Source organism: Aptenodytes patagonicus, chromosome 6, assembly GCF_965638725.1.
Source record: "Aptenodytes patagonicus chromosome 6, bAptPat1.pri.cur, whole genome shotgun sequence".
NCBI lineage: Eukaryota > Metazoa > Chordata > Aves > Sphenisciformes > Spheniscidae > Aptenodytes > Aptenodytes patagonicus.
In genome coordinates this window covers 43,797,645-43,825,265 of record NC_134954.1, presented here as the reverse complement: position 1 = coordinate 43,825,265, position 27,621 = coordinate 43,797,645, and the positions used below count along the sequence as shown (strand labels likewise).

At 42.3% G+C, this 27,621-nt stretch overlaps 1 protein-coding gene across 2 annotated transcripts in view; it reads right to left on the bottom strand.

Annotated features, from left to right (window-relative positions):
• Window positions 1-27,621, bottom strand: part of PLCL1 (phospholipase C like 1 (inactive)) — a 218,704-nt gene that overhangs the window by 100,394 nt on the left and 90,689 nt on the right. The window contains exon 1 of one of the 2 annotated variants that reach the window (XM_076342308.1): window positions 25,060-25,078. The exons of the other annotated variant lie outside the window; for it this stretch is intronic. The gene's annotated coding sequence lies outside the window, so the exon portion shown is untranslated. Of the gene's footprint in view, window positions 1-25,059; window positions 25,079-27,621 lie in introns of those variants that run through there. 2 annotated transcript variants of the gene reach the window in all.

Below are 27,621 nucleotides of genomic sequence, written 5' to 3'. Positions count from 1 at the left end.
ACCTGAGAGCCACATTCTCTCCCAATCTAAAGTTCCAGCTCAATTAATAAAATGTCAGCCATGACAGTCTGACTTGTTCTGTTTAATGATTTCTTAGAAGGGTATTGACTAAATCTTCATTCCTGCAAAGAGTGTGCAGATTCAGAGCATTTGCACATCTTAGTACTTCGGTGCCCAATGTGGCTGTCATGACAGGGTGGAATTACCACTTTTTTCTTCTCTCTCTCTCTTTTATTATTTTGATATCAGCGCTGAGCCCAGAAATGGAAGATTTAATTTGCCAGCCAGGCACCCACTGAGCTGCAACTGCATCCATGGCAGCCCACCAGCATGCTGGGCTCTGCACTCTGTTAAGCTGGCTTCCCGTGACTGAAACCCCATTGCTGCCCGTGGTGTCATACAGCTGCCAAACCAGGAGGGCAGGATGGGAAGAGCCTGCCCAGTATCTCCCCGCTGCCCTGCTAACTGGCACACATAGCTGTTCTGGAGCAGATGCTGACATACACTCTCCACAGATGTCCCCAGCCAATGAGGCCAGCACATTTACAAAAAAAAACAACACCCACCCCCCCCCAAAAAAAACCAAACAAAAAAACCCAAGAAAGTTGTGACCATTTTGCTCCAGGGCAGCAGGTTGAAATTCCCTAGCATAAGAAGTAAGAGAGGAAATGGGGGAAGAGGGGAAGTGTTTAATTAAAGCTGGCACAAAAGGATGCTGCCCTTCCAAGAAGGCGAGTACTGCTAGCAGGGCCTCAGAAATGGCCATTTAAACAATGAAACTGTTTTCTAAACACCTTCCCCAGACTTTATGCACAAAGAAAAGCGTTTCAATGCACAGAAGCTGAGTCTGTTGAGCTGAAGAACAATGTATTTTGCACTCCCTCACAGCTATTTTACTCACAAAACACGCACCTGTTGGTCAGCATGCTTTTGGAGCCACGGTGGGGCGGTGAAGCAATCTTGACCTCATCAACCACTACTGCACCACCAACCATTAGCTTCTGCACACTGTGAGACCATGCTGCCTGTGGTGCTGTGGTCTTTACAATTCAGCTGCTGTTCCGAGGAGGGGGTAAAATTGAACCACTTGCACATTAGGACTGACTTGCACAGTTCTCTATACTATTGCATTTCCATATGGTACAGATGCGTTTCCTCTTCTACCCCAGCACCTCTCTCCCTGCATTTCGGTTTGCACTTCTGGCTTCACTTGATGGATTGCTTGGAGCAGATTTTTTATAATAGCTCAAGCTAGACCTAAAACCTGCTTGGTGAATATTAATGTATAACAATTACAGAATTTCTTACCTCATTTATGTAAGCGAGGCTCTTAGTTCCTTTTTATATTACCTTACTTTTGGCTGAATGAAAACAAAAGTGATTTACATCATTCTGTAAGCTGACATCCTCATTACTTGCTTGCACTTCTGTATGGAAACTCTACCAACAAAACCCTGCATTATCAACAATAGGTACGGGAAGACAGCAATGGGTCTCCTTGTTCTTATGTATCTGTTAAGAAATTTATTTCAAAATCTCAGGTTTTAAATCCACTTAGCAGGTTAATTCAATACAATGCAAGTTTTCTGGATTTTGCTTTTAATCGAAAAGACACATATTACTAGTTCAAACGATTTAGAGAAATCCAAGCATATTACATAATCGCTGTGGGTTTTTTATCATGAAAGCATATAACCCTATCAAAAGAAAAAGCAAGTTGACAAATCTACCAGTGGTTAAACCACACTAAGTAGGAATTATATTTTTAGCCTTTAATACTTTGGAGTATTAAGTTAATAGAGTCCCAAACAAACTGTCCCCTGTCAGCCTGTAGCTAACATCAAATCCACCTGACCTACTAACTAGGGTTATGCTTTTGGGCCCTTTTTAAACACCGGAAGGGCCTGAGAGTCCCGCAGGCCTTCGGAATTTCCCCAGTTTTCCAAGATTTGTTAAAAATCAACGTTATCGTTTCAGAGAGTGCTGCAGCCAGCTTCCTGAGCTCTCCTGGGGGTTACTTCTCAGCACTGGAGGATTTCAAACCGCCTGAGCAGACACTGCCTCGCCACCTCTGCTCCCACACAGGACCACCTTCCCTTTCCACGCACCCCACCGCACAAAGGGAGACATTCTGCCCTTCAGCTCGAGTGCCTGAGAGAAATAACCCCTAAGCATCTCTGCTGCTTCTGTAGCATTGTTTATAATTATACCAAGCATCTCCCCTTATATGTTAATTAGCTCTCTGGAAAGTGTCATTTAGCCTGTTCTCTCCTGAGATTGAGTGGCCTATAACAAATCCCCATCTCCATCTTGTGTTTACTTAAATATACAGCAGACAAAATAGTTTTCAATACGTAATTTTTATAAATACTACCTCACAGATACAGCTAGTTGTGTACTGGTACATTATCTTCTTGTGTAGACACATAAATCTGTGAGTGTATATATAGTCCTGTGCATATATGAAGAGGCAATTGTGGCTTCTCACAATATGGATATGGAAGAGAGATTAACCCAACCCTTGTTAAATAAGGGACTGCTTTGAAGTACTTCATAAACATACTTAGCATAATGCAGTTTGCATCCTGACTGGGGCTTCCAGAAACTACCAGAATATAAACAAATTATAAAGATAATGTTTCTAGAAATAATTGCGAGACTCACGTTTTCTGTTTTACACAGCACGAGTATTTTAACTCAATGACCTGGCATATAATTTTTCCAAAATGTGATGTTTAATTAACATAGTTTCCACGCATCACTTCCTCTTGCCATCACATCAGAAAGCTGCTCTCTGCACAAGATAGCTTTAATCTCTAAGCGTGTGTGCATGTGTATACACACGCATCCTACAGAAGAATTTGCATGCATTATCAGGTAACTTGATAAAGGACATTAAGCCGCTGCACTGCGATCACTGCAATACTCCACCTTTGCCAGGTCTATTTGTGCTGGCTCGCCAGGCACTTAGCTGGGGTAACACCAAGCAGAGCTGACCCAGCACGGGGCTGGGGACTGATCTGCCCTGGGTGATGGGGAACTTGCCCAGCTAAGTGGGAGATGCCTGCTCAACTATTTTGAATTGATTGTGCTTCCTCCCCTGGGGACGGCTGCACTAGCTACTGCTATATGTGCTCACAGATGTTGTTGCCTGATGCCTTTAATGGCAATTTGTGGTCTAAAAAAATTTTTAAAGTCAGCTAGAAGGGGCGACAGATGCCTTTCTGTTCATTTTACAGAGACACAGGAATAAATATAGTAAATAATGTATCATAATTCAGACCCATCTTTTGCATTATGTAAGCAGCAAGACTCCTTTCTTGTTCCAGAAAACTTCCAGTCTTCCACGCTCCAAAATAGTAAGGAGTATACAATTAAATTCGAAGAGTTACAGCACAAACTTTCTAAATCTTTGCTCTTGCCTACAAACTTAGAGGTATTTGTACCTGTCATTTCCAAGATGGCAAGCAGCCTGCACCTACTGCTATCATTAGCTAAATCTGTGCCTTCTGACACTTCTCTCTTTCCACCCTCATCTGTTATTTTCCTTCCTCTCACTTGGAGGAGCATACTCAAACTCCCTGATGTGCTGGAGTAAAGCTGAAAACCAGACGGTATTTAATAAGCAAAACTGTGCCCATTTTATTTATTTAGGCAGTTTCTCTGAACTCACTGATCGTATTTGCATGAGTGCTCCTCATCTGGACTAGCTGGATGCTACAGAAAAACACCCTCATAAATAATTGATATTTCATGAAAAACATACACTTTGGGAGCTATTCTGCTCCTTGAGACCTTTCCTCTGTTTCTGTTCTCTTCTTCTTTATTACTAAGAACGTTTGTAGACAACAGGATCATTGCTTCTTAAGTGAACATCTGCTATTAAAAGCTATCTCTCAAGTGAGCCAAATCTTGCTTGCCTTGGTCACACAAATAGTTTTATTGACTTCAATAGAACTATTTGTGCGAAGCAGACAGGACTTGACCTCTGCCAGTAACTACGTACCATGTCCCTGCAGGTTGCTCCATACTTTAGTGATCTCACACACTGAAGTTTTAAAAGTACTAATAGTTTAAACAGAAAGACGCTAAAGAAAACAAGCTCCTGCTATCATTTGCAACTATAAAGAAGGGCGTCAGAAGAGAATAGCAGACAATAAAGCGTAAGACCTTTTTCTTACCAAAATATTTCTATCACATTTCAGTGCCTGTTTTGCATAGATAAATTTCTCCCAATATTGTTTTTCTTCCCAATGCTTAAAATAGGAGAATGCTACAAACCCAACTCTCTTGTGTGGGGTTCCTGATACCAGTTTGGGGCTAGTGAACAGCAGTCATTGCTGTGCTGTTCTGGGACATGGGGTGAGAAGTTACCACAAAAGGGAAACTGTAAGGTGAGCCCAATCACACCAGCTGGCAAATCTGCAGTCTTCTAAGGGGCGTTACAAAAAACAGGTTTTACATCAAACCCTCATGCCGTTGTGCCTTGCACAGATGCATGACTTCATACATAAAAGTAACACCTGGCAGTTTTGCAAATGTCTTAGTTCAAAACTACATATACACATCATCTCCTCTCTACTGCCAGTTCAGGTTGCCACAATGAACGCGCTTGGGTAATATTCTTACTGCTTCCTTTGCATTTGTACAACTGCTAAGTGATAAATCTAATGCTTACAAACAAAGAGATTAACCACACAGTAGGCAGTGCTGAACTCCTCCATTCAGCCGTAAACCACAGCAGTCCTACATTGACAACTCAGCTGTAATGCCACATCCTGTCGGAGCTAGACTCCCTCTCTATGTATATTTTAGTCCAGGCCTGCTTTTTTGTTTAAGCAAATATTGGAAAACAGCCCACTACTGCACAGATGGGTACATACAACACGATGTCATGGTTTAACCCCGGCCAGCAACTAAGCACCACACAGCCACTCGCTCACCCTCCCTCCCCCCCGCAGTGGGATGGGGGAGAGAATCAGAAGGGCAAAAGTAAAAAAACTCGTGGGTTGAAGTAAGAACAGTTTAATACTTGAAATAACAACAACAACAACAACAACAATAATAATAATGGAAAGTAAAACAACAAGAGAGAGAGAGAGAAACAAAAACCCAGGGAAAGAGAAAAAACCAAACCAAAACAAAAAAACAAGTGATGCAAGCACTCACCACCCACCGACCAATGTCCAGCCAGTCCCCAAGCAGCGATCGCTGCCCCTGGGTCAACTCCCCCCAGCTTATATACTGAGCATGACGTCATATGGTATGGAATATCCCTTTAGCCAGTTTTGGTCAGCTCTCCTGGCTGTGCCCGCTCCCAGCTTCTTGCACACCTCCTCGCTGGCAGAGTATGGGAAGCTGAAAAATCCTTGACTTAGTATAAATACTGCTTAGCAACAACTAAAACATCAGTGTGTTATCACATTATTCTCATGCTAAATCCAAAACACAGCACTATGCCAGCTACTAGGACAAAAATTAACTCTATCCCAGCCAAAACCAGGACGCATGGGTATACTCCACCTCTTAAAGTGCTGTCCTTGCATGGCCGATTCATTCAGAAATTATCCAAGGATTCAAATGCACTCCAGTCACAACAAGAGCTGGCTAATTCCTCAGAAAGTGACAGCAAATCCACCAAATAGCACAGTCTCCCTGCTCAACCTTCCTGTGAAGGAGTGAATTTGCTACTAATCCTTTTAAGACTGTCCACCACATGTTGGCTAGTAAGGACCAGTGTTGTTAAAATGAAAAATGTTGTCATCTGCAAAATGTTAGTTGCTTTACTTCTGATGATGATAGCTGTTTTCATACACATGACACACAAAATAGACTTTAATTTATCTAGGCTTTTAAACAGTTTGGAGGTTTATTTTAACTACAGAAGTTAACATTTACTCTAGAGGCTTTTTTCTGGTAGTTAAAGCACTTGCAATTTAATTTCCTTAATTTATGAACCATGTCAGACATAGCTATTTAGGACACATGCTTTACGTTAGGACTTTCATTCGGTTGTGTTCTTCCTGAGGACTATTGCACTGACACTACCTAGATGACACCACAGCACAGATTTTACCTGCTCTCATACGTTTCCAGCAATCCACCCATAATTACCCCTGGAACAGAGAAGGCCCTTTGAATCCTACGAGGAGGTGATACCTTATGTGTAAAATCACCACGATAACTGGGCTGGGCTCTAGCGGGGCTGCTAAGCATCACATACCTCCCGCACCCTGGACTCAGTGGCACCTGTACTGAATTCCCTGGATAAGGGGGGGCAGTGGTGGCACCTGGCTTTCTGCAAGCAGGCAGCCTCTGTGCATGCCCTGCCCACGCTGCCCACAGCCTGATGGCAGAGGTAGTGACGGAGGCACCTATTGCGGGGAGGATAGCGAGTAAGGGAATGGGAGGCAGGCTGAGAGACGAAGGCGATGGTGTATTTGCAGGAGTCCCACTTATCTCGTGGAGTCAGCTGACTACATCTCTCCCAGCTCCTTTTGCGGTATTCTACTGTCCAACTGGTACCAAAACCAGAAAATGAAATGGAAATAACTGGAACACAAGATATGATGCAACTAGTGGGAAATGACCAACTCCCTGACTTGAATTCCCTGCACATCTTTAAGGGGATTACTGATAGCTCTCCTGAAGTCTAAAAGAACTGACAGACATTTGGCTTAGAAAACACATACTTCCTTGGGAAAAAAAAAAAATTATTTATCACTTTCTCATTATCCATCCACCTCCTTTTTTCCATGTTAGTAAGACAGGGAGGAAACACAGCTGTCTGACAATTCATTTGCTCAAGTTTATTGATTTCTCATACGAAGCCATGTTCCGCAGACGCTGATGTCATTTATTTCCATAGCAACTGTATAACATCAGAGGACTATACCTAAGCAGGTGGAGGAAAACCTTTAGGGAACAAGAATATCTTATGTTCCTGCAAATCTGCCTGCACCAGAAAAGGGCTTTTAGAAGATGCCTGAAAGCTGGCTTTGAATGGTCTTATAAAAGACTGAGCAGTGACAGTATTATTATTAACCATTTTTCATTGGCAGTGGTCAAATCAAATTCACATGTGTAAAGCCTACTCCTCTCCGCTCTGCAGAGCGCTACTCTGTACGTGCCGCATTCAGAGAAGCGGCAGAAAGACACAGCTTTTCACCAGCACACTCCAACCACCAAAGTCCCTCCTTCCCCCCAAAAAAAGCAGTGCTCACCAACTCACCAATGAACCCAGGGTGGTTACCAGCTTTTCAGAAGCAAGATTTACCCTACCAGATCAATACGTAAAACCTAAGTCATCCCGTCATTGCCAGCCATCTCTATCCTTTCCAGGATGAACTTGTGCAGCAGCTGGCTCCAGCCACACAGTGGGCTCTGAAGTTTCTCATTCTGTGGAAGAGATGACACAGAAGCGGTCCAGGGACAGAATTATTTGATTGTGTGAATTACTAATTGCACTCATTAACTCTCTCAGAAGGTAGTTTTTACCCAAAGTACCAGAGGTTCAGGTCACCAAAGCCTCCATGGCTCAACAAAGTCCTAGATGTGGTATTGGCTCCTCTTTGGCAGTCACAGTATTTGAGCCGAATCTGATCTTCTTTTCTACCTAGGTGGCCCATTTCTTTTTCTCCCCAAAAGGCACAGCAGCCTCACTCACAACCACAAGAAAATGACCCTGCTAGAGCCCTTTCTTCACCACCTACTGAAGTGTGCTGGTGTCCAGGAGAGGGATATGTCCCAAGGTCAGCCCTCGGGGGCAGACGGGCAGGCTGACTCACGGCCGAAGCACTTGGCCCCTGACTCACTGCCTCTTACGCTCACGTGAGTTAGCAGCATATAAAGGGAAAACAGACACAAAGGTGCTCAGAGATTATCAGCAGCTGACAGCAGCTGCATAATGCAGAGCCTTCTTAGCATCCCCAGGTTGGGTACAGACCTGCTCCCTTCCAGTTCTCCCACAGGCATACACAGTATTTGTTACACCCATGCAGATGACCAGATATGATCAGCTCTTCCTACCATCAGTAAATATCAAGTAAGCAACTCTACTTCCATCACTGTAAAATACTTCTATCGTCTATACTGATCAAGTATTCCAGGCTGATTTCTGCTTTGTATAAAAAAAGGTGAAGTAAGCCACTTTACATGGCAAATAAAAACAAAAGAAAAAGTAAAAAATAATTGTTGCTACATCTTTTTTCTTCTGTGAAAGTCAAGAGATAAACACCTTAAATGAGGTTCAGCTAATGAATCTCATACAACAAAAGCACTAGATGGTAAATGGTTGCCTATTCAGCAAGTTGCTAAATCCATTACCATGAATTCCTGATCTAGTTCATCTTAGCAAAGCATAAACTGAGGCTTTTGCTTTGAAAACCTTCAAATTGCAACAAGAAGCTGGTCTTCTCTTTTCCTATTAGCAAAATATATAAACTGAGAAGGGATGCTTTGGGTAAATTCAAGGCTTTAATTATTGATTAGCTTGACTAGTTAATCTGCAGTTCAGCAGAGGTAACATTTTCTTTAAAGTAGCCTCAGAACTCATGGAGGTACAGAGCAACAACTGACAGTGCAAATATATTTTTCTTTTTTCCTATTACCACCACATTAGACTGTGCATAAAACGTTCCTTTGACACATAAGTACTTTCCCATTGAGATAACACAGTATGGGTTCAGATTATTGCTGCCAATAACCAATATTTTCCATTTTTATGATCTCTGTATTCTTCAGAGGCTTCCCTCTGCTTTATAATTCCATTGCCCATCAATTTTCAGTTCTCTCCTGCATTTGCAACCTGTTGCCAACCATGGTTTGATTTACTTTGCCACTAATGCCCCTTCTTGTGCCCTTCAGTCTGTGCTTAAACAGAAACTATATTGACAGCTAGAGAGACTTGACTGACAGCTCCCCATGTTTCCCTTTCTGAGTTTAGGCTGTAAATGTTGGGTATAGTCTCATGAAGGCACATAGATGAGGAGCTGACATCACTAAAGATGCCTCAGTGGCAGGCAGCCTCCCTGAAATACTCTGCATATATTCCCACACTCTCAGATGTGTCCCAAAGACAACATGAAAATTATTCAGCTGATGGTCCCTGCATGGTTGCATTGGAGAACATGTAACAAATTTAAATAGACTAGTAACTAGCCATAAAAACTATACCATAAAATGCTATTCTTCCTGCAGAAGAATATATAATTCTCCAGTTAAACACCTGGATCAGTTTAACGAGTTGACTAACATTTTTCTGCATTAACTCCTTGTTTTGTATTCGAATTGTACCAGACATCCTGCACACTGAGGTGTTCAGCCTGTGCTGTACTGCCCTATCGCTATTATACAACTATTGCTAGAAGGTCCCTCCCTCGATGGAAAAGCCTGCAGAGCTGCATCCCTTTCCTCCTTTTCCCAGGTACCCCAAGAAGTGACTGTTCAGCTGGGACCAGAGACTGAGAGAAAGAACATTTTCCTCTTCTGGCCAAGGAAGAGCTGTTACGGAAAGACACCGAGCGCTGTTCCTCCCACACCTACAGCTGCAGAAAAGATATTGCAGAGATCCGTGCCACATAACCAGGGCAGACGCAGTGAGGGGAGTATCTTCCCAGCTTCCAGAGCAGGCCGGGTGTCTAGTCACGATGCCTGGGGATCGATGCAGAGGCTCAGCCCCTGCTCGCAGGGCCACCACTTGGCAGGACACCCTGGCGCTGGCCCAGAATTGTGTTCTGAGGGTGAGTTCCCCTCCACCAGGAACACATCTCCAATGGGATCACTGAAGATGTCTGCAGTGACGATATTCAGATGCACCGAAAGACCGTGATTTTCCAAAACAGAAACCCACACCTAGACAAGGAGTTATTTATCTGGCCAGATTTTCAAACTCAGTTTCCATTAGCCCTACTGCCTTGAAGCTTAATCCTGCAAAGTCTTTGCTACTCTGGTGGTCACCCAGCACAGATCCTACCTCTGTGCTCAAACACTGCAGTACCTTCCTGCTCCCAACAGAGCGACAGGGGTGCCTGCCCACCGCTTGTCCGTGTCACCTGCTCCACCTGGCCTTTATTGAGACCCATGGCGTGAAAAATCTTGGTCCACGTTAACAAATCATTACTTAGCTGATTATTCCATATGAAATATCAGAAATTAACTTCAACTAATTCTTACTTGTAATTCAATTCAAATCTAATTAGATGTAATTAATTTAGAATGCAAGAACATACTACCTTTTCCCAGCTACTCACCCTCTCTTACATATCACATAAATATCAAAATAATCTGGAACCTCATTCTAACCCCGACTGACATTGGTATACATCACTATTACCTCTACCACTGTAATACAGTCTGCCCAGGTGTTCCAAGAGCATAATGAATTTTGCAGTCTATAAGATCATGCTGATATTACCTAGAACAGGAAAGTGGAGCATTTCACAAGTATTTTCAGTTCTCCATTTAAACTTAACACGTGGAAAACTTTTTTCGTTTGTGCAATTAGCTACAACCCTAAGAATATTTTCCTACTGTATTCACTGAGCAACAGCGAGAGCTCAGCCAAAACAGGAGCAGAAACAAAGCAAGTTGAAGCAAGCCCATTTATGCCCAGTTCTGTTCCTTCGTCTTTTGTGAGCAGAAGGACCATATATGACGGACAGCTACCAGCCTCTTGAAATCAAATCAATTTCTTTCAAAGAACATTTGTATTTTGTAAACCAATTAAACCACATGAATAGTACAACCATGAATAGGCTTTTGTTTTATTCAAATTAAGATATTTTGGATTTGTGAAGATGCAAATAGATATGACAAAAAAGGTAACAAGGGTACAATAGAATTATGGAGCAGGGAGAAATTTAATTACATGCCTGTTTGATTGAAAGTTCAAGGTTCTTTTTATATTGCTTCAAATTTTAGAATTCACAGATCCCTTCCCTCTGTTTTCCAAATATGTTCAGGAAAATAAGTTGGTTGAATTTGTCCTTCCATGGCTTTTAATTTCAGTTGCATGCTATTTGGATCCTTTTATTTCTATGGAAATGCAAGACCAGTTCCAAGTCATGAACTAACACACTTCCTTTTAATGAAGACTGGATCAAAATCCGCAGTCCTCCGGCAACAGAAAAATCCTGCAGAATGTAACAGTTCATGATAACCTTTCTAAAAAAAGTTTGAAGAAAATCTAAGCCAGTCAGCAGAGTTCTACAACACTGTACTTGACAGCTGAAAGAGCAACACTCTCCATCAAATACTGGAAGTTTTTAAAGCAGTTTTTTAGAACACTATTTCATTCCCATAAGTGAAACCCTTCCACTAGATTCAAAACAGAAACTCGTACTGACACAAGCAATGGGTTCCGCTCACAGCCCCGCTGCAGCCTGACCCTGTGGAGCCAACCACCTTCATCCGTATCACCTCCTCAGGGTGATGCCCCAGCCTCCTTCAGCACCACCCACTAATTCCCATTCACTTGAATTCACTGGGATTTTTTGCTGGATTGAAAAAAAAAAGATACTGAGAGGCCAATTTACAAAAACATATGCATGACAATAGCCTTCCTCATTTCAGAAATCATATTCAGGATGAGGAGAGTGGTCCAGATACATGGAGTTCTGCTGTACGAGTCTTCAACGAGGACTTCAATCATCTGGGACTAATCATATTCCCATGAAAATCAATAGGAGTTTTGTCAGTTTTACCGGGAGCCGTATGATGTGCACAACGCTGCTGGGGGGACAAGACACCTATGGAAAAAGGCACTGACCTGGATCTTTATCAACTTCTAGGTGAGAACGCACTACAATGAAATGTATGTGGTCATTGCTGAGCTCTACAGGGCAAGTGAGAACAAGCATTAGGAACACAACTCCAAGTAATAACCTAGTGTCACAAAACACAGAAAACTGCCCCTTTCTTTCAGCAAAGAAAACCAGACCTTAGCCTTTAGGAATATCTATTTTCCCTCTGCCATCCTTTTTAATGCAATCCATTGGCCTTTGTGGTCCCAGTTGTATAGACAAGCTGCCTGATGACCTAAAGGGATCTGCACAAATGGTAGGTCTATCCCTAAAGGTAAACAGCCAAAATACACAGCTTGTGCTGTGCAAGAGGTAAAGAAATACAGGCCTCCTCCAGCCCCTGATGTTTTCCCATCTCCTGTCTGTTATGGGACACAAGCCAAAGAAGCCAATAGTGCAAGATGCCAAGTTATCTCCTGTAAATTAACTCCCTATGTTGTCACTCCTAAAAGGGGACACAGCAATACAGGCTGTTGTTACTGGAAAGATACTCACATAGGTCTTCACACATTTTTTTACCCCTCCATGTGACAGAAAGAAACTGTACGAACAATGACTTACAGCAAAGAAAGCAAGCCAACTGAAAAAATTATGCTGAATATAGCTAGAAGAACTTAACGCACATTTCAGCTTTCTCCACGAGACCGGCTCCACAGCTGTTCCTGGCTGCTTTGGCCCTGGCAGCACAAGACGAGTACCACCCCTTGGAGCACCTCGTCCATGGCTAACGAGGCCGGCTGCAACACAGGCAACGGCTCATCAGAGCCAACCTCTGCCTCCTGCCATACTGAGGGCACAGCAAGGGCCGGCCTAATCTGTTACTGCTGAAAATGGCCAAGTCAGCTGAAAACGAGAAGAGAAAAAAAAAGGGGTGGGGGGAGGATGATGAAATGAAACCAGTCTGACTTAGACTTCTGCAGAGGTTGCAGGTGACCTGTCTCTACAGTGTATTTGAATCCAGCTGGCAGCGAGGACACAGCCCTGGTATGCTACCGTGTCATTTCTACAGAGAGAGTTTCCAGAGAGGAGCTGCACTTGAAATAAACTAAACCAAAGGAAATGTGAGAGCGCTGCGAAGTTATCTAGCCCGTTGGCCTGCACAATGCAGTAGCTTTATAATAGCTCTTGCAGGGTAATAGATGTGCTGCAATTAATACCAATGAACCTTGGCATATATTAAAGCATATTTGGAGTGAATTAAAGTTGGCAGCACCCATACAGAAGGGAAGGTTCTGGTTTTAGACAACCTTCTTTAAAATTTAAACAACAGCTGAGGATTTGGCCCAGCAAGTGTAAAGAAAACTCAACCAAATCCATCATCTCGGGCTTCACAACAGATGTTTGTGGGGTGGAACAACTGCAGTTCTTAGTTTTCCTTTGGAATTTCCACTGGATAAAACAGATCTAACAATTATAATGGGATAAATTCAAGGCCATGATGAGGTGTCATGCCAGAAAAACTGCAGCTGGCCAAGGAAACTATTCAGAAGCTACTTAGTGTGCGGTTCTCCATTACAGGGCTTGCGGCTGGCGGCTGGCTGTGTTCAGAACAAGAGGTTGTATATTCAAGCACGAGACACCAAGGGTCCTTGAATAAGCCCCTTTGATTCCCCCAATCCACCTGAGCTACATTTGCATTACTCCTGCTTATCCCAGCAGAAAACATTCACATGGCAATATGCGAGACATTGGGCTACCACCAATACTCCTACGACAGTATCCACAACCAAAATCTCAGCCTAGTCATCTTCCACCAGGCCCTGACGCTGACAAATAAAAATTGCCATTTAAAAAAACAAAATTAAATCATGCCCTCCATAGCAGAGAGGAACCATTTAAAATGTAAATTTCTCTAGGGTTTTTGTGTTAGTTGTTGCTTCTAAATAAAGACACGCTAAAAAGACAGGCCACTGCTTAGTATGTTCATGCACTGTGAACGTAACTTTGTCACCAGCCTATTTCCTCTTTTATAGTCAGGCTACATAAGGCTGTTACTCATCTTCCACAATAATGTTTTCCTGTTCAAATTACAAATATTGAGAGTGGCATAAAAATCAATCTTTTACACTTCAGTTACTGGATGGCATGCTAACACTGCTAAATCATGTATACATTGATTAACATACATGTCCAATTTAGGGGATTATTTAAACAGTTTCCTGCTTGCACAAATGAAGGAAAACCTGAATTTAGGAATTGCATAGAAGTATTTTATAGTTCTGTCTCAAAAGGGGCAATGCTAACATAATTTGCCCCTCCTTTATTCAGCTTTAGTGTTTGTAGGCTTTGGGCCATAACGTGCCTGACAATCCATTTCAGGGGCATGCTTGGCACACAAAGGAGTAGCTGTGGAAGCTTCGTGTCCCTCTCCATGCATGCTCCGCAGACCTCATGGACTACTTCTTGTGAGTCTGCAAGAGGTTACTAAGAAAAGTAAACCTGTTGCAGGAAGCTCACCATCATTATCCACATCTGCCTCTCCGCTGGAGACCTGTTACAGGTCTGCAAAGTGAAAAGGATTGAAAACCTGTTTCATGTTGTACCGTGTCTGCATGAAGACACCCAGAGCTGAAACAGCATAATCAGTGCAAGTGACTCTGTACTTGGCATATCTGGGAAAAGATAGGTCCTGCAGCATAAAAGAGGAAGCAGAAAGGAAAAAAACCTTCCATTACAGTTACATTTATTGGTAATACAGACTTTCTGCACAGAGAAAAGGTAGACATTACTATCTTCCATGCAGTACAACTTCCTATTTACAAGCACTGCTCCTTCCTTTCTTCCTTCCTACATTTCCCTATAGAAATTTCCAGGTACTTCTCCAACAGCTGCAAGGGTGAAATCTTGCCTCTACCAATGTCAGTGGGAAATCTGCCATTGACTCCGATGGGATCATTATTTCATCCTGTTTTGGGAGGGATCTTTGCCTGAGTGAGCGCTGCAGGACTTGGTCCAGGAAGAGCTAGCGCTCTCTTGTCAGCAGCACAACTCCTCCCCTTGCCTAATTTCCATGACAACTCGGAGACAGCAAGACTTCCCCCGCCTCCCCACCTCTATTAATTCTAGCCATGATAGATGCTCTGTGGAAGCTGAACATTACCTCTGCAAAATGATCTCTGGAGTAATTCCAGAATTTAATGCCTTTACGTTCCCCAAACAGGCTATGTATACGGGCAGTGCTGCCTGCCCAGAATTCGACAATATTTCTTTAAAGTTGCTAGTATTACACTTCTGTGGATATAAATTCCAGTTCTCTTCACTCTTCCCAGTTAAAACCTTCTCTTTGGATAAAGGAGTAGATCATCAAAAAGGGCAGTTCTAGTCAACAGTCTTAATAATGACAACCCTAATAACACAGTCACTTCCATACAGTTTCCATTTCAGTGACTTCACACACATTCACTCAATAAACATTCTTATACCTGGGTAGTCAGCAAAATACTGATTATCTCATCTCCTCTACTTCATTTTGTCTTTTATAAGCTAGGAAGTACCAGTGAAATTACGTGACTTGTCTGCAACAAAGCAGTGTCCAGAACTCAAATATTTTCACCTTCCAAATTGCTCAGGCCCCTTCCAATTTGTAGTCACATACATAGCTGCTTTCCTCATTTAAGCCATGTTTTGATTTAGTTTAAAAAGAGACCATAATTTAGGCAAAATATCATTCAGGATCACCTACAATAAGCATTTCCATCAGTACTGACACCAGCTGAAGAAATTTTACAAAGCAATCGCAGCCCAGTATTTGCAACGCTGTAAGGGAACTTCAGTCCTTCAAATGGTTTACTTGCTCACAGTTTGCTAAATTTATTAGGAAAATGTTAATCGCTGTTGGTTGTCAAATTCAAACAGACAATTAAAGTCAGATCTTCTACACCAGCTCTAGTAGACAGCTCAAATTTATCATTCGTACAAAAGGATGGGAACTTTAATTATTACAACAAAGACCTTTCCAAGCTGACCATGACATAAGTCATTCTGATATCTCTGGCATTTTATAGCCATTCCCATTTTTAAATGGACGCAACTCTCTTTCTATGGCCTCCAACATGTTTGTCTTTTAAGCAGCTAGATGTGACAGTCAGATATGACAACACCCTGCCTTACCTCTGTTAAGCGGAAATTACTCTGGCACCATAAATTTCAAAATCCACAACCCTCATTAAAAACAAAAACGAAATATGCACATGCAGTAGGAGAGCAGAATCTCTCCAGGAAGATACCATACTCTACCAGCTTTACAACACAAACTCACAAACGTAACATCTAAGCCACTCTGCAGAGGAAGACTTGCAATAGAGAGCTGCTACATAGAAAGAAGTGTCAACTCACACCACACTGCATTTCAATGTGATCCCAAAATCCTAGGCTGGTTTAATAGGAGGAGAAATGCTACTGCACACTTTATAGAACAAAAGGACCTTCCAAAGCTTCCTTTTCAAAAGCTCTGTCTGCCAATTACTGTTTTGGAGACTAATGATGAGCAAAAATCAGTTAGTGCTTCTCTGGAATTAACAGGTAGGCTTTGCAGAAGGTGCTGCAAGAAGCCCTGGGTACTGTGTGCACGGAGATGAATACCTAACACCTTCCACCAGAGAAAGCTGAAACCTCTTTGAGAAAGCACCTACCCATAACTATCTTTCCCCCATTATCTCACACTAACCTGCAAGAGCTGCTGAACGAACAGCAGATGTTTGTTTGCCATCAGTGCTTCAGTAGGTGGCAGAGGAGTGTGAAGGGTCCTGCCAGAACTCGCTCTACGCAGCAGAGTCTCCAATGGTGAAATCCAGCATCCCATTAGAAAAAAGTTTTTCTGCATTGCCTGTGACCAGAGCAGACACTCTTTGGGTTCCTTCCTCTCCCATAAGACAAAAATTGAGACATGTCAACCAAATATATAATGAAAGAAGATTTGCATTGAAGAGAATAAATTCAATTGCTTCTCCAATGGAAGATGCAAAGTAATCCAACTTACCTCTCTGCAGTCATGATCCAATTTGCTGTACTAACACATGTACACACCCACCTCCCCTCCTCTGCTGTTGCTGTACAGACCAACCTGAATATACAAAAGAGCCTGTACGCGCGAACATAAACCTCTGGCACTACCTGTGCGCTCTGCACGGACACATGAACTTTCAACTGTGCAGCTGGAATCAACCAGAAAGTCTAAAGCTTCACACGTTTTGTGAAGATGTTAAGTTGTGATGATTCTTCTGCATTTTCAGCCAGCACTTGCATATCCCTTAACAATGAAGGTGCCAAAAGGTGTGGCTCAGAGCCAGAGGAAAAACTGCCATCATCCTTAGCAGTTCAGATTCAGCCCATAGATTTTGTTACATTATAAAAAGAAGGGCCAAGGGCTCTATAGAGACAAAGCCCCTCTTTTTCTGTGTTGTGCTGTATATCATGCTGTAAGACAGGAATGCCGAAAGGCCATTTTACATGTTTACATTACAGAGCAAACCAAGGTCTTGAATCTTATGAAATTACGTTGTGCGAGAGGAAGAAAACTGTCATTCTAGCAACCTCAAGGTGAGACGTGTGCTGTCCCTCCCTGCAGAAAAACGACATGAGAATTCATAGGCATGTGCATGGGCAGGTTTCACTACGGCTTAGCTCAAATACTGTTTCTCATCATCTGTGGGTTTAGGAGCAGCTTACTGAGCACCCGAGGAAGCGTAGGTGTCGCAGCCGAGTTTAACACTGGAGCAGAGACTTCCCCAAACTGGGGAGGAAGACTGGAGCTCCCAGCTCATCAGGTTGGTAAGGAATTTTTGAAACACTTGCCAAAACTTTACATTTCTAGTACTTTAAGACTAATTCATTAGCAGCAAATCAACATGAATTTTTCAGAAAAACTGGAAAAGGAGACTAGTTGACACTGAAGGAGACTTTCTGAACAACGTAAAAGGATAAGGGAAAGTCTGCTTTTTCTTCTTCTGAAACCCTTCAACACAAGAAGGAATTTGTCCTCTGATTTGTAGGTGTTCAAGAAAGTCAGGGCCTTTAAAGGAGATGTTGGTCATATGCTACCTGCTGGAAATAAGACACCACGTACACACAAATATCGTAACTACATAAACAGAGCACAAATAATTTTGCAATAATGCTGCAAAAATCCGCTCTATTAAAAAAACAGAATGAGTAATACTTTCAGTACTGACCTAAAAGCAGTCCACAGTATTTCACTTCACCACATTCATTAAGGCTCCAAGATTTTTTAAGCTTTCATAAAAGCAAAATTAATGGATATTGCTGAAACAATAAGTATGATTTGATCTTTACAATAATAACTAAAAAGCCTTGTAAAGCACAAGAGCAAGCAGCAATGAGGCTGGGAACTAGAAAGCATCAGGCTTCCTATTACACTCAATTAAACTGTTAATCACATCATGTACTGACTTTTTAATCTCTTTAAATCAATATAGCAGTATGATAAGTAATAAATTTGTTTTTATGAGAAAGCTTCTGATGTAGCCTTGGTTGCCAGGAATGAAAACTGTTTATGAAAAAGTAATTTACAGCAAAAGTTTGTATGACATATAGAGCTTCATGCATATCAAGCCATATGAACAACAATTCAGAACAGACAGAAACATAAATATGCTAAAGTTTAATATTAATTCCTCATATTTCTGGGACCTTTAATCTACAGTTTGTAAAGCTTATATTTATACTACAGTTTCTACTGTTTCACAGTAGTTTATATCTTTTCAGTTCTTCCAAGATTGGTGAAATCCTGTTCATAATGTGCAATGAACACTATGCAGTTGGTATGTTTTAAAAATTGGGACTTCGTTATGGAATCTGCTGCCTTTCCGTTAAATAGGTGGAACAAAACCTGCAACAAAACTAATCATAATCTACATGCCTTTGACAACAGAAGTGTTTTTCCTAATCCTGCAGCCCAACAGGGTTCAACAAGAACATGAGCTCTTCCACCTCTCTTTTCCTAAACTTTAATCCCCATCCCAGCGAGACCTGCACCAGGCTTAATCCTAGCTCCATCACCTCCTCAGGACCTTGCAATTAATCTTTTCATACAGTCTTCTCCTAATCCTGAGCCTAAACCTAATCCCCGCTGTCTCCGTACACTGCACAGCTCACACCCACCATCAGGTCTGAGCACAAGCAAATTCACCACTGCCAGCAGCACCCCCAAACCTGGCCCTGCAAACCATGGAAGTTTCTCCAAAAATACAAACTTCACCTCACTTCTTTTATCACACCTTTTCTCTTACTTGAATATGAATCCTACTCCTAACTATACCTAAATCACCAATACCTTTGCAAAATTATACATAAGGCATTCGTGTTTGATGTCACCAGCATTCACATTACCAATGTGATGCATGCAGGATTCAAAATTATATTGAACTGCTTATCCCTTTTATACCCCACAAGCCCTCATCTTCTCAACCACAACTCCGAATTTTGTCAGGAATAAGAAAACAAATGCCATTCATGTATAAATGTGACCTTCATGGCTGCCAGCCATCTCCTCACCCACCCTAGCATACAATGTAAGGCTGACAGAAACCAAACAATTCTCTCACCCAAAATTGTACAAAAAAATTTCTAACATTAAACACAATCAAGTGATTATTACCTGCAAGAAAAAAAAGCTTATTTGAACATGCCAAAGCCAGCCCACACCACAGCTCTGGGACCTGTTACTTTTACAATTGCTCATCCTCTTTTAACAAGCCCTAACACTAACAATAATGCCAATGTAAGAAATGCCCAAATCACTAATCATGGCTGACTTCACTAACAAAGTTTAACACAACTCTTCTTCCCAATTCAACCCGTATCCTAAAGCTGAGGACCACAGACGATTTAGCAAGAAACACAAAGTCTCACGCTTATGTTTTCAAAACGTAACCTTACCAAACCCTAACTCCAGCCTTAAGGTACTCACATCACCAGCAGCTACGCTGAAGGTAACCTGGCACGTTCACCCCCAGCACCAGCTCTCATCCCACCCTGGTGGTTCCTTAAAGATATAGGAAGAAAGGGGCCTCTGCTCTTTCCTCACCCTTTCCTCACTAGCACTGCCTCAGTGCCCATGCCTATAACAAACCTAAATATCCCGTAGTCCCTCCTGCCAAAACTAGCTCTCGTGCCACACTAACTGCTCCTGGAGGGGATTCAGCAAGAAATCGATTGTCGTCTTCTCAAGGGGAGAAAAGGTGGCAGCTCTGACACCAGCCTAGAAGGAAAAAGGGGGCCAGAGAAAGAAAACACAGACTTTGATGAATTTGTCATTACTTCAGACCTAAAGCAGGGAGCAACCGTCAGAGCCTGCTGTGTTGACTGTTTAGAAGCTATGGTAATTCTCCATGCATTTCCACATGCTCCCAGGCCTTAGGCAGGATGATTAATAGCCCTCTCTCACAGCTCTGTACAAATGGGAAGGTAGCGACAGTGACCGATCACTGTGGCGGAGACTCTCCTAGTTGCCGCTGGCCTTCAGAAAATTATAAATGCTGTGATTTCTTTAAACCGCAGGTAAGGTGTGTCAGCATCCCTGCCTCTTGTTAGAACCCACAATTACAGCTTCATGCAAGTAACTCTCAGCTGAGCAAAGATACTTCAACAGTCTGGCAAAGCACTGATCAGGGTGAGAGCGCTAGAAGAATGTCAATCACCAACTAAGTCATAAATGTTTCATTTAAAAAAAAAATTAAACAATTTTTAATTCTTTTTTTTAAAAACTCTGAGTGTGTAGGACATATCTGCCCTTTCAGTAAAGCCTGAGAGCCTGTCACTTTCTCCCTGGCACATCCCCTCATGATCCTCAAAAGCTCTGAACTCTACTAAATCTAAATTCCTAGAGGCATCCTGATAACTAAGAAAGGCAAGTCATTCATGCTATCCCCTAGAAAATCAAGGCTTGCTTTCAGATATCTTCCCTGCTCTGAAATCCTTGGAAATTCAATTTGCATGCCTAATTAGCATCTCTGCCCTCATTCTGCACTGTTTACAAGAAGCGGTCCTCATTACACAGTTATGCATCTATATTTCCTCCGCTTCTGAGTATTCATTGTGCATTTTAATTCTTGAATCTGTTTCACTTGCTGGTTTGGGTGCAAGACACACACATCAACACTTTGAAGAGCCAGCCTACCACCTTCATATCTGTTTTGCTCAGTTATATTTATGATCAAGCTCTTGAAATTCCTTCCCATAAAGCTTTTCTGAAATACCTGAAATCCATCATAGCTTCACCTGTGCAACTGTGAAAAGCCTTTTGATCTTAGAAGTAGAAATTACCTTGGAAGCTCATGCAAACTTGAAAGGTAACACATCGAGGGATGGAGGGCAGGGCAGCTGAAATCCAAGAGCTGTATCAAAAGAATGATTTTTTTTGTGAGCGTTTGTACCTGTTTTCTACCCTTTCTATTTGGGCATGGATTTAGAGCTCCTGTCTACCTGCAGCTCTGCTCAGCCTCCAGTGCCCTCTCGCACACACACATGGTTCAGGCGTGCAAGGGAAATGCCATCTTGCAGATGAGGAATGGGGCAGACACCCGCGAGGGTGCTGGAAGAATTAAAGATATTACGCAAGTAATGCAGCAATGTATTGTGAGAGGCAATTAAGAGTACCATTAACATATTCTCCTAGGTATGTATTAGTTGGCTGTTTGTGTCCATAATGGATCAGCAAAAGTTGTCTGGGAAACAAATTTAACACAATCTGCAAATAGCCCATATGCTGCGTGATGCTGCTGATGAAACAGCACCAGAAAAGCTTGTATGGCAAAATCATCTGAGCAAGACTGGCAAACTAAAAAGTAACCCTATCCCTTTTATATCCTAAGCTTAATACCTAACAATTTAATTTACCTTTTCTTCATTTGCTTACTCTTTGCAACTTCCTCACACAACAGATTTTTACTTGGACACACGCGTACGCCAAGCCAGCACTGTGGCATGCCAAGGAATGCCATGTTTATCTGGTGACTGAGAAACACACATGCAAAGAGGCTGCAAAATCATAGAATCATTAAGGTTGGAAAAGACCTCTAAGATCATCAAGTCCAACCGTCAACCCAACACCACCATGCCCACTAAACCATGTCCCTAAGCGCCTCATCTACACGTCTTTTAAATACTTCCAAGGATGGGGACTCAACCACTTCCCTGGGCAGCCTGTTCCAATGTTTCACCACTCTTTCAGTAAAGACATTTTTCCTCATGTCCAAACTAAACCTCCCCTGGCGCAACTTGAGGCCATTTCCTCTCGTCCTATCACTTGTTACTTGGGAGAAGAGACCAACACCCACCTCGCTACAACCTCCTTTCAGGTAGTTGTGGAGAGCGATGAGGTCTCCCCTGAGCCTCCTTTTCTCCAGCTCCACCCAAAAGCTCTTGGGTGTTTTCCTCAAGGCACTACTTGCAACTCATTATGGATGCCTCCACAGGGGGTGGTCAGAGGACCTCAAACTTTTAAGTTTTGTGACAAAACACCATCTTTGGACCTCTCCAAAACCACAGTAAGGGCAGGCCCAGAACAGAACTTCATGTCTCGTCATGGCCTCTCTCCTACAGCTGCTGTACTTCCTATTTTCACCCTGACTTGAAAACCCAGTGTGATCAGACACATTTTTTGCTGCTATGTGTAAATACCGGCCTGGAACTACCTGCGCTGATAGCCTACTATTTGTTTTTACATGATGTACATTTAAATTTTCTTGTTTGATTTATTATTTGTTTTGACAGATGCTTGACCATTTTGATATGCTTTAGCTGCTAATAGGAGACAATGTCATTTTAAGTCTGGGCACAGCAGGTTCAGGTTCCATCACGGTACAGTCCCTGGGTGATAAAAGCTTAGAAAAAATTATGTTAAACTGTATTAAAAAAAAATCATCCTCCATCTTCCAATAAGCAAAGCCACAATGTATTGTTATTTGTCCACTGGAGCACAAGGTACATGTTGCTACAAGTAAGGCTGAGCTCCATCAGAAATGACCAGCCTCTAAATTCCTTGGTGATCAAGCCAAAGTTGTGGAGCTGTTCAATAAATAGTACAGTGCAACACAAAGCATGCACTGAACACTGTGTAATCACTGAAAGAGTGATGTTCCACAGAAGGAGGAGGTTTTCCGGCATTTCCCTCGCCCAGGAGGGACATGAGCTCTAATAGGGTTGCTCTGATGATGTGACACAGCACAAGGGCAACGAATGGGCCAGACTCAACACCCATCCAGCCCAGACACCAGACGGTCAGCAGCACATGGCTCAGCCTGAGTACACACTGAACCTTTCTCTAGTGTACAACCTTTGGTTTTTAGAAATCCAGGGCTTACGGGCTCCCACACAGATTGGGAAAAATGCATCTTTGCAGAGACTTAAAGAATTTTGCATGGAGGGTCCTGTTATTAATGCTCTTGTTCCTCCAGCAATCAACAAAATATGTTCCTCACAAGTAGCAGCACTTTATAGAGAAATAAAAGGTATGACCCCTGCCCCAAGCAGTTTACAGTGGAATGAGAAAACATGGTAAAAGGCAGGGAAGTGGAACAAGAGAATTGATACAGCATAATGTCAGGAGGGCGCTTTCATGGTCCAAGCATCCTGCTATTTCCATCTTTTAAAACGCTGGCACAAGCTTTCAGGACCATGCCTGCCCTATTATCACTAACGTGCCAGCATGGCAAGCCCAACTTTTGCATGAATGATTCCTTTCTCTATATCTCTTTTCCTTTGCTTGCAATGCTATTGTTTCCATAAGATCTCATTACATATTAATAACCATTCACCCCTTCATTCTGATTCCAGATGGGAAATGCCAGCTATATAGGGGCTGACAGAATGAGATTTTATTCACAGGTCTTAACATTTCACTCATGTTTCCAACTTCACCATGGGAGAGAAGAAACAGCCTGGCGCTCAGCCATGCTAACAATCTACTTGACTTTTTCCAGGACTACAATCTAATTCTGTGCCTGCTTAGATTAACCAAGAGTTTGACTCTTCAGTTGTCACCTCATCCCTCTGCCAGCTACTTTTTCTAGCTAGCTATCCCTTCATGTCTTTTCGTCTCCTCCTGTTTCAAGCAGGAGAGCTATTCACAACCAATGCAGCGGGCTTAATCACGATGCAGCCTCCTGTGATTAAGTCATGAAGCTCAACTATCAGTATCCTTACTGATGATAAGCTTATTAACCACCATGTGAGAATTTTAATCATTTCAGTCTTCTGCACCGGAGCTCTGTTTGGCGTCTCTCAGTAAAACATAATGGCCACATATACTGCAGCTTTACAGCCCTGTTCACTTCAACTGCTTACACCAAATACAAACATACATCACTGCAATTCTACATAGTATCTTATTCTTTCTTCCTCTTTCCCTGCCAGCATCCTGCATCATGACCCTAGTAGTCACTCAATGAAAACAAACAGTATTTAGAGTTCAAACTCTTTGACCTGAGCCTTTTATTATCTGGTTGTACAGCCCATACTGCCTGATTTCTCTGATGTTTCTACTGTTCTCTCTTTGGAAATGGATCAATAATACATTTTCAACAACATGAAAGGTAAGTCTGTGGAAAAACAAATATCCATCTCCATATCACAAGGCAATTATGTCAATTTAGTGTCTCAGGTCCCCAGGCAAGTTTCCTAGCTGATAATAAGAAAAGCTAATTACTAGCCAAGGTTTGAGCATACTTACACCTTAGCTGTGCAAAACGATCATTCGGAATTGAGATGCTCTATTAAAACAAACTCCTCTTTTAAACTTCAAAAAAGTACTTACTGGGATAAAAGTTCAGTCACGAATAGAAATATTTTCCTTATATAATTCATTTTTATTAGCATCTCCTAAAATTAAAGCTTGAATAGAATATACTTTCTTGCATATATTTGTAAGTAAAGGCTAGCACATCCTTTACAACTGTTTTCCATCCTTCAATGGCCTGCAGGGTTTATTTTATAGTTCGTTATTAAGGCGACCACAAAAGCCACCTTCATTCTCACAGGCACTGAACCCACACAATTCTTTTCCAGAGCTGGGGCTGTTCACTCATGTCTCACATGCTCCACCTTCAGTCCCACCAAAGATACCACTCATTCCCCATTTCTTAAAGGGCTGACCAGCTTTGACTTGATACCCAAAGACGTTGATCCACTTGCAAACCTGTGGGTCCAATTCCATTCCATCTGGGAGTCACCAGGCATTTAAAACTTCCTTTCTGTGTTCAAAGCATTTAATTAACTTCCCACACATAGCATACTACACTACCTGCTCTGCTGATTTTTCAGGAAGTCTTTTCATTCTCCCCGCTTTAAACCAGACTGCTTTTCTGCAACCAGAAGACCAAAATCTCTCTACCATTGTTTCCAGTTTCCTCTGTGTATACCTGTCTTGAACGAGAAGAATATGAGAGAATACTGTAGACGCTATACAGAAACCGAGTTGCCTACACGCTCATACATGCGTAGAACAACTTGACAATAACCAAACACGTCTCTAGAGGATATCAGTATTTGCAGTTCTAAAGAAATTATGTTCTATATTTAGACACCACTAGATTATGCTTTCATGCTTCAGTTCATGAAGATGCCCAGAAAGACAAGACTACAATGTCATCTTTAAGTTACTGATAGGTGATTTCAGTTACAGAAACTTTCACTGTCAAGCATCAGTTTGCGATTGAACTGTAAATACATCTCACACTGAAAAATACACAAAGTGGACTACAAAGAAAGGACACGTGTCCAGGAAAGTTCCCCTTAAATAGAAGCATTCCTTAAGTATGAAAAAAAAAAAAAAAACCCCAAACATTTTCTCAATTACCTGTGCCTGGAAAGCTTTCTTTAGCAAGCCCACATTTTTTTGTTTACTTCTGCAGAATTTAAACTCTCTCTACAACACATGAGTTAATAATCTTGGTGGGTCAGAGACAGGCAATTTCCAAATGCTAATGAATGCTGGGATTCTTCCAGAGACTGCTGGTATCTCTGGTACCTCCCAGTGCTGCCTGTCAACTTGTCAATAGAGTGAAATTGGGATGTCTACAATTCAGATGTGGCAGGATCCAGCAACACTGGGGGGGGACACAACACACAGAAATAAACAAAAACCACATCAACTTCAATCCGTGGCTTGTGAGAACACCGAGTGGTAGGTGAGGGCAGACACAGGAAACACTGCAAAAGAAAAAGTAGGAAGAGGAGGAGGAGTAGCACCTTTTCCCAAACTCTAGGACTCTAAACCAACTCCCACTGAAGCTGGCACTGCTGTCAGGAGGGGTAGAAGGAAAGGACCTCTGCCTTGCCCCCAGCCTTCTAGCAACGTATTCCCACCCTCTGCACTTTTCCAGCACAAGCATTTATGTAACTCTACAATGAGCTAGAAATAATGCAGTGTGCTGGTTTTGGCTGGGGTAGAGTTCATTTTCTTCATAGTAGCTAGTATGGGGCTATGTTTTGGGTTTGTGCTGGAAACACTGTTGATAATACAGGGATATTTTTGTTACCGCTGAGCAGTGCTGACACAGAGTCAAGGCCTTCTCTGCTTCTCACACCACCCCACCAGTGAGTAGGCTGGGGGTGCACAAGAAGCTGGGAGGGGACACAGCCGGGACAGCTGACCCCAGCTGACCAAAGGGATATTCCATATCATAGTCATGCTCAGCATGTAAAGCTGGGGGAAGAAGGAGGAAAGAGGGGACGTTTGGAGTGATGGCGTTTGTCTTCCCAAGTAACCGTTACGCATGATGGAGCCCTGCTTTCCTGGAGATGGCTGAACACCTGCCTGCCGAGGGGAAGTAGTGAATGAATTCCTTGGTTTGCTTTGCTTGCGTGCATGGCTTCTGCTTTTCCTATTAAATGGTCTTTATTTCAACCCACGAGTTTTCTCACTTTTACTTTTCTGATTCTCCCTGCCATTCCACCAGGGGGGAGTGAACGAGCAGCTGTGTGGGGCTTAGTTGCCGGCTGGGGTTAAACCATGACACCCAAGTACACAATAAATGACTATGAATAGAGTGTCCAAGGTCGATAAGTTAGAACAAAGAAAAGAGGGATCATTTCATCCTCCTGTCCAGTAGCTGAAGGAGGAAGTTAAAATACCAAAATTGCAAGCCCAGGGAGGCCACGCTTCCGTAACACATGCCATTCCTCCCTGTAGCTGCAACTCCACGGCATCTCAACCACTGTCACTCACTGACAGAGGTAATTCCAAAACCATTGACTAGCCCTTTTTACTTAAAGGTTCAGAGCCCACCTCCAGTGTTTTGCATGCAAACATACCACTTTCAGCTAAGTCTTCAGCCAAGACATCTTTGCATTAGAAAACATATAAACAGTGATTGCATTTTAAATGGAGCTGTAAGTAACTGGAAAGATACCTTCCTCTCTCCCTGTGATAGCTGAGCAGTTGACACCAATAGAAACAAAAAAGATGTAAAAAATCAAAGTGTAATAACCTATGTTGATGTGAGGTGAGCTCTTTAACCTCTTTCTGACGAGTCCGTTCCTCCTGACATTTAGCAGGCAACCAAAGCTTATAATGGAGGATTAGTGGAGAATCGCTTTTCAGCGGGTATTGACCACCAGGGTCCTGGTACATTGACTTTCATCACTTGCTCACAAGACAGACAGGCAGGTTTTAGAGCCAATAGTACTTCATATTATGTGTTCAAACACTTCTGTGTGTAAAAAGTAATAGGTAGAGGCAATTTGTATCTGCTAGTCTCAACAGCATCTTCAAGATTTCTTTTTAAATATTATTTCCTACTCAACCAACATTTCCTTTTCTCCCCCAGTATGTTATGCTTTTCAGAAACTCAAGTTCAGTCAC